We start from the raw sequence: 7,858 nt of genomic DNA on the forward strand, positions 1-7,858 counted from the left end.
CCCTGAATAACGGTGAGTAACTTGACTTCTAATTGTGAATTATTAAGTGTATCATTGTTAGGCTATGCTGGTGTAAATACAAACAGAATCACGTCCATTAGAGTTGATATTTGGTTCTCACTTGCCCCTGTATAAATGAGGAGTGGTGAGGTTACAAGGATTTGAAATTGGGTCAGAATCTAGTTTAATTATCCAGGTTTATTGGGTGATGTAATTCCTCATTTCCCCAGTAGTTCCAGGCATCCCTCCCTGTATCGGATGATGCAACTCTGGTCACAATGGTGGTAAGGCTACCTTCTTCATCCCAGTTAAACTGGGGCTCCCTTAGTCCCTGGAAAGGGCAGGGATGGGGGATCTGATGCTCTTTGCAAACATTAGTGGGCTCTCGGTGTTTCCCTGCTAACGCATGTGCCTTTTGTGTTTGCTGGCAGAGACCAGCGTGAAGTCAACGCCCAGCAGACATTGACTTCTGGACCAGGAAAGAAAGTCACTTCTTTCAGATGGAGAAGAAGTAAAAGAGCCATTTTTTTTCTGGCTTCTACAGCACTGTTCTGTTAAATGAAGAGACTGACTGCCCCCATGTCAGAGAATCACTGAGAACCAGACCCGGAGAGGGTTGCCAAATCCTCTGCTGAATGCCAGAGGAAGCACTGTAAGTAAAAGCCATCTGTCTCCGCTGAGAGGCTGAGTGGTGACTTCAAAACTACACGGTTAACTTCATTTAATTTTTCTGTTGGTGCAAAGCAACAAACTGATTAAATGAACGCCCAGAGCAGTGGTGGCTGCCCCATCCCTGGAAGTGTTCAAGGCCAGGTTGGATGAGGCTCTGATCAACCTGATCCAGTGGGAGGTGTCCCTGCACATGGCAGGGGGTGGAACTGGGTGAGCTTTGAGTTCCCTTCCAACCCAAACCATTCTATGAATCTATGATCCTATGATTCTATGATCCTGTGTATTGTTTGCATAGAAATCCACTCACACTGGCCCAGCCGCGCTCCAGAGCCTTGTGTTGCGCTGCGGGGATAAGAACATTGGTCTGTTGTTATTTTTCCTTGTGTTGCATTTAAAATATGGCCAGAAAAAGCGGTGACGGGGGAGCTTTAAACTTTGGCTGTCACCTTAAGTGCACCCTAGCAATTGGTGGCTACAGTCTTTCTTGGACGGCTCCTCTACGAATGTCGCAGAGAAATCTATCTGACACCTGGGTACAGAAGTATTCTTCCATGCTTTTTGTTCAGTCATCGTTCTCATTTTTGTGCCAAATGGTCTGTCTAAATTGAATTGCGTTTAAATGAGGTGAGCACGCGATGGATCATCCGGCTGCTGCTGTCTCCCTCCAAGTTTTGTGACAAATCACTCTAATGCAAACACCGTGTCTCAGACCTTGAACTCACCGCTGCAATTAAATACTGATCCTTTAAGCCTTATCTGGAAAAAACAATATAACAGTAACAGCACTCAGGCGTGTTTGCACAGAAAAGCAGAGAGGTGTGCATATAGCAGATGCTAACAGACCTCTCTTAATTGAATTTGGAGGGGTTGCAGTAACATTGAAGAGATGAGCAATGACCTTAGCATGTCTGGGACCTTCAGTGAAAGCTCTCCAGGAATTAGAGCATGCACTGTGCTGCCTTCTCTGATGTGTCAGCTGAGTTACGCCACCACTAGAGTCTTTACTAGCTTATTGGAGAACCTCACCTACACGGACAGGCTGAAAGAGTTGGGGTTGTTCAGCCTGAAGTAGAGAAGGCTCTGGGGAGACCTTAGAGGAGCTTCCAGTACTGAAAGGGGCCACAGGAAAGGTTGGATAGACTTTTTATCAAGGCCCGTTGTGATAGAGCAAGGAGTAACGGTTTTAAACTAAAGGAGGGGAGGTTTAGACTGGGTATGAGGAAGAAATATTTTACAATGAGAGTGGTGACACACTGGAAGAGGTTGTCCAGGAAAATAGTGGATTCCCCATCCCTAGAAACATTCAAGGTTGGATGAGGCTCTGAGAAACCTGATCAAGTCAAAGATGTCCCTGCTCCTTCAAGGGGGTTGGGCTAGATGTCCTGTAGAGATTCCTTCCAACCCAAAGCATTTTGTGATTATTGTGTAGGGGATGACAGCTGAGTATTATGCAAAGACAATGAGGCAAGGAAGGGTGCTGACCAGTCACTGAAATCCCCCTGAAACTCAGTTTTGTCTGAGTGATCGGCAAGATATAATGACTGACACCACAATGAGTCTGCAGGGTGCACAGCTCAGCAATTAGTCAGTTCTCATTACCTCTTTCTCCAATTAACAGCAAACAGATCAGCACTCCTGAGTCAACACGGACCTCAGGAGAAACTAGACTTCCTCAAAATGCTCCCAGATGTCAGCAGACACTCCGATCCCCCCGCCTTGACCTTTTTGCACTTGGAACACTCATAATTAACAGTTAACACCCTTGTGCTTCCATCAGTCTAGCTGGGGGTTCTGCCAATAAACGCAGTTAGCTTAGCTGTGACAAAGGAGTCCGCGCCCAGCTCTGCCGTTGTGTGCTTCTGCTTTCATTTCAGTGCTTGTCCCAGCCAAGGAATCCAGTCTGAGATCCCTTTTGGTACAGCCTCATCTCTCTGTTTGGATCTTCCTCACCTCTCCTTGCTGTCTTTGTAGTTTCTGTGGTCAATAAGTTTTCCCTTGAACAGGTTATGTCATTGAAGTGTGGACATTGTGCTTTGCACCTTTGGTTTTATGGTCAATGTATGGAAGTGGAAAATGAGTTAATTTTCCCCATACAATCCAAGATGCTATTATGGAAGAAGCTAATTTGTCACATTGCCCTTCCTTGTGAAAGTGTCATTTTCTTTTTCTTTTTTATTCCTTCGGTTCACTTACCTGTGACTTGTCAGCAATAATTAAATGCTGTGATTGCTTTGGCCTCCCTTCAGCGGGCATTTACCCAACTCATAAATGCAATAGTAGCTTTCCTGAGCTTTGCTTCCACTCAGCTGACAGGGCTCAGGTAGAGATGCTAAGGTACGCTCTGCAATGCTTTGAGGAGAACGAGGAACCCAGATGGGACAGGTATGGGAGTAACTGAAGTTGGCTGTTTTCTAAACCCCAAATCATGTTGCTCAGATCCATTAGGTTTTGCCTGTTAACGTTCAAAATAATCACAGTTATCCCCATGTATTTTTACAGTCCCCTTCACTCCTGATTTGGCATGGGCAGTGCTGCTATCTAAAATAAAGTGTGAGAAGACAGAGAGTTTAAAGGCATTGAGGAATGCAGCTGTTTCAGACCTCTTCCATCTCACTCGACTCTCACCTAATTTGTTAATAGGTACGTTTTTCCCTGTAGAACAATAATGCTTTCCTCTGTGATGTTTTACAAAGGACCTTCTAAACCTCCTTTTGTCACTTTAGGTAAAATCAGTGGAATCGGCTTCTTTTCTACTGCCTTTCTGTTTTCCCTAGACAATCCAACTTGGTTCTTAACCCTTTCTGTCTTTTGGGTCTTACAAATGGTACAGAATCACAGAATGGTTTGCGTTGGAAGTCATCTGGTTCCAACCCCCTGCCATGGGCAGGGACACCTCCTACTGGATCAGGTTGCTGCAAGCCCCATGCAACCTGGCCTTGAGCACCTCCAGGGATGGGGCAGCCACCACTGCTCTGGGCAACCTCGGCCAGTGTCTCACCACTCTCACAGGAAAACATCTCTTCCTAATATCTCATCTAAATCTCCCCTCTTGCAGCTTGAAACCATTCGCCCTCATCCTGTCCCTGCACACCCGGATCAAGAGCCCCTCCCCAGCATTCCTGGAGCCCCTTTCAGTACTGGAAGATGCTCTAAGGTCTCCCTGCAGTCTTCTCTTCTCCAAGCTGAACAAGCCATACTCTCTGTCTGTCCTCGGATGGGAGTTGCGCCAGCCTTTGGATCATCTTTGTGGCCTCCTCTGGACCTGCTCCAACAGATCCACGCCCTTCCTGTGGTGAGGACTCCAGAACTGGATGCAGGGCTCCAGGTGGGTTCTCATGAGAGTGGAGCACAGGGGGAGAGTCCATTCCCTCTCCCTGCTGGCCACGCTTCTTCTGATGCAGCCTAGGCTATGGTTGGCTTTAATATCGTAGAAAGCCTTAGCTGTCTTGAGTCTAGACACAGTGTGGGAAGATGGTAAGCTCGCTGAGAGGAGTCTTGTTGCTGTCTAAAAAGATTGGATATATAGGTACAGAGAAGAATACTTGCTCATTTTAGGAATGAGGTGTCTTAACAGCAACTCGGTGAGTTTTTGACACCACTGAAAATTATTGCTGGATCTCCTGAGGCACTGGCGATCTTTATGCTGTTTGCAGAACGTCTCCTGAGACCAAAGATCTGCAAACATTTCCAACTATCCAGCCACCTTTGGGATATGGGTGTGTGTCACCACCACTGGTGGCAAACTGGAGAACAAAGGTCCTCTCTGGGGTGACACTTATTACACCAGGCAGGTGGCTCCATCCCTTGTGTAGCCACAGACAAAACACTTCAACATTAACTTACTCTGCGGTGGCATGAACAGCTGGGATGGTTCCTGTGCTCTTTGATTTATCCAGACAGCCTACGAGCATGTTTGCTCCACGCTGGCTTAGAAGTTTGTCACAGCCTGACACATGCCATTCCTGTGATGCCTCACAGAGCTCAATCAATGTTCTTCCCCAGCTGTGAGAGGAAAGCACGCTGAGCTGGCCTCACAGGCTGCTTCAGTGGTAGAATAGTTTATCCTCATCCTGAAAGAGCCCTTGGAGCAGGTCTGTCTGACTTCCCACTTCTTTTTTCCTCCCGTCTCTCATTGCGTAGTGTTTCTCTTTGCCACCCAACCTGCTCACCTGAAACAACATGAACGCACAGACCTGTAACTCACCAGAAACGCAACGTTTCAGGTGAGTTACAGGTCTGTGCGTTCATATTGCAAACATGTTTTTCTCCCCAAAGGAAAATATCTTCATTCTGGAGGTACTGATGAAGAAAAACATTAATTTCAAACCAGCTACAGGTTGATGTAGAACAGCATAAATAACAACTGGACGCTATGAATGAGAGAAAAGATTTGAAACATCGCTGTGATACCACACAGGGAGTGTTTTACAGGAGACAAGGCCTTTTCCGTGTCATTTCTTCATTTGCTTTGCTTAATGATACCCATCCCATCTTAAAAAAAGCACCTTCTGCAAGGATGCTACCAAGAAAGAGGAAGAATACTTGAAACTTGCTTTGAAATAGTTCCTCCTCCTGTTCATTCAAAGCATGGTTATTAGTGTGCTGCTTTGAAAGCTATTTTGCTGCCCAGCTTCCCTGGGATCCCTTTAGCCATATCTTGGGCTTGAAATCTCCAGATTAGGAATGAAATTCCACCTCTATGGCCCAGACCTGATGATCCCCCGGAGTAACAGCAAATAGTTTTTCCTTTACAGTGAGCTCTTCCAGCTAAAGCTGTCGCTTCTTGGTGAAGATTGAACTCTTTTGGAAGGAAGATAATTAAAGCCGCATGATACAGGCGTAAGAATAATTAGTGACTTGAAAATGAGCAGGGATTATTCAGACTGATGGGCAGGCCCTGATCTTGCAAGGAGTTAGATACTTGCTTTATTCTGTTGGCACACACCAGCGTGTAGGACAGTTGGAGCAGCTCTGCCTTGGGCTGACGGCAGGATTTAAGGTGGCCGTCGTGTAGGCAGAGGTGATGAGCTGGGCAGTTGGGTGAGATGCACCACTGAGGGAATCAGACGGCAACGTTGCTGCTTCATTGGCTACAAACTACAGTGTTTTGGGAGCGCATGCATGCGTAGCTTGGGTGTCTGGTACTGGAACAGCAGCCTGGAGAGAGAAGGAGAGGGGTTTCCTGTTGGGATTTCCCTTGGGATTTCCATGTTTTATAGCAAATGTGAAAGCTCATGCGCTAGGAGGTGAGGACTGAAGAGCCTGGAGGGAAACGGTCAGAAATCATAGCTTAAGTGTGAGCCTTTTGAAAACATCAGTCACCGACGTGGGCACCGAATGTTTGGGTGCTCGTAGCTGGTCCTCTTTTGATAGTGATAGAATTGAACAGCCTTAAAGTCCCTGGTTTGGGCTTTTCAGTGCTCTGTTATAGTGGTGAAATTCAGAAACGGAAGGCGAGTGTCATTTATAGATACACTTTCTTTTCAGTGAGCTCTGAAACAGCTTCTATCAATTCATTTTATTAGCTGGATTTTCAGCAGTACAAAATGCGACCTTTGTCGCCTTCCCTGGAGGTGTTTAAGGAACGGGTGGATGAAGTACTTAGGGACATGGTTTAGGGAGTGTTAGGAACGGTTGGACTCGATGATCCAATGGGTCCTTTCCAACCTTGTGTGATTCTGTGATTCTGTGATTCTGTGATTCTTGATCATCTCAGTTTAATTGAAAACGTATATACATTGTGATAGCGCGTAGACTATGTGGAGTCTTGTATTAGCTCGGTGGATTTTTATCCATAGATACAATGCCATGATTTAGATCACTGGATTTTATTATCATAGGATCACAGAATTGTTAAGTTCGGAAAAGACCTCTCAGCTCCTCCAGTCCAACCACCAGCCCAACCCCACTGTGTCTGCTAAACCATGTCCTGAAGAGCCACATCTACATGATCTTCAATTCCTCCAGGGATGGACACTCCATCACTTTTCTGGGCAGCCTCTTCCAGTGCTTCACCACTCTTTCAGTGAAGAAATGTTTCCTAATATCCAACCTAAACCTCCCATAGTGCAACTTGAGGCCATTTCTTCTCATCCTATTGCTTGTTACTTGGGAGAAGGATTACGAGCTTTTATTCTTCTTGCAAGAGTTTCCAGCACCATTTCTGCTGGCAGGTGCTGCTTAGGGCAGATGTACTTTTATTCCCTTACAGTTAGATTGGATCAAGCCTCGTTTTCCAGGTAGCTCAAGTTTCCACAGTGGAGCTATCCCAGTTTATTACTCTGAGAAGAAAATTGTAGTCATTTTTGTGACCTCCTTCAGCAGCCATTGAAATCTTTCTGGCACATGTGTGTGATCACTGAATTTCCACTTCCTACTGATTGTAGGAATCCATGCTTGTAAACAGTATATTAAATAAAAATGCAAATAAAAAGAGACAGAGAAAAAGAGAGAAAACACAGGGCTTGTTTGTAATTTTTTTTTTCCTACCAGGAAAGAGAGGTCAAGTCAGTGAAGCGTTGAAAGTTACGGCGTTTATTTTGGGCATCGATAAGGATCTCTCATGTTCTTTTATAAAATGCTGCATTAGCAATAATCAGCTCCCATGAGTTACAGCCCTACTGAAAGCGGAGCTCGCCCTTATCATTGCATCATAAAATGGTTTGGGTTGGAAGGGACCTTAAAGATTATCCAGTTCCAGCCCCTGCCATGGGCAGGGACACCTCCCACTGCATCGGGCTGCCCAAGGCCCATCCAACCTCGCCTTGAACACCTCCAGGGATGGGGCAACCTGGGCCTGGAGGTGCTCCAGGTCTCTGATCATCTCCGTTACCCTCCTCTGGACTGACTCCAACAGATCTGTGTCCTTCCTGTGTTGAGGATGGCTCCTCTTGGACCTTCTCTGAATCCACAGATTTGCAGGCTTTTTCCGTGTGATCTGAGAAAGCAAAATTCCTGACAAAACTAATGAGTTGGGGCTCCTGCAGCATTTTAAAACCTTTTCCCCCTGAGTGGCTGCCTAATGTGACTGGGATTTCAGTGGCTGTTTGGATTATTTCCTCCCTGCAGTTGGGGATATTCAGCATCATTAGCCCGGCTGGCAGATCTGCACAGTGGTACCTCTCCAGCGAGTTGTTCCACCAGCTTTCTGAGTCCACGTCATCCAAGTGCTTTATTGCCGTACATG

The 7,858-nt window shown here is 46.0% G+C and overlaps 1 long non-coding RNA gene across 1 annotated transcript; it reads left to right on the top strand.

The window, feature by feature from the left end:
- Positions 1-462: 462 nt before the first annotated feature.
- On the top strand, positions 463-7,070 carry LOC128852299 (uncharacterized). Its single transcript, XR_008450044.1, has 3 exons — positions 463-652; positions 3,728-3,997; positions 6,513-7,070. It is a non-coding gene; the product is annotated as an uncharacterized LOC128852299 (long non-coding RNA).
- The last annotated feature ends 788 nt before the right edge of the window (positions 7,071-7,858 follow it).

The sequence above is a fragment of the Cuculus canorus genome, chromosome 5, assembly GCF_017976375.1.
Source record: "Cuculus canorus isolate bCucCan1 chromosome 5, bCucCan1.pri, whole genome shotgun sequence".
NCBI lineage: Eukaryota > Metazoa > Chordata > Aves > Cuculiformes > Cuculidae > Cuculus > Cuculus canorus.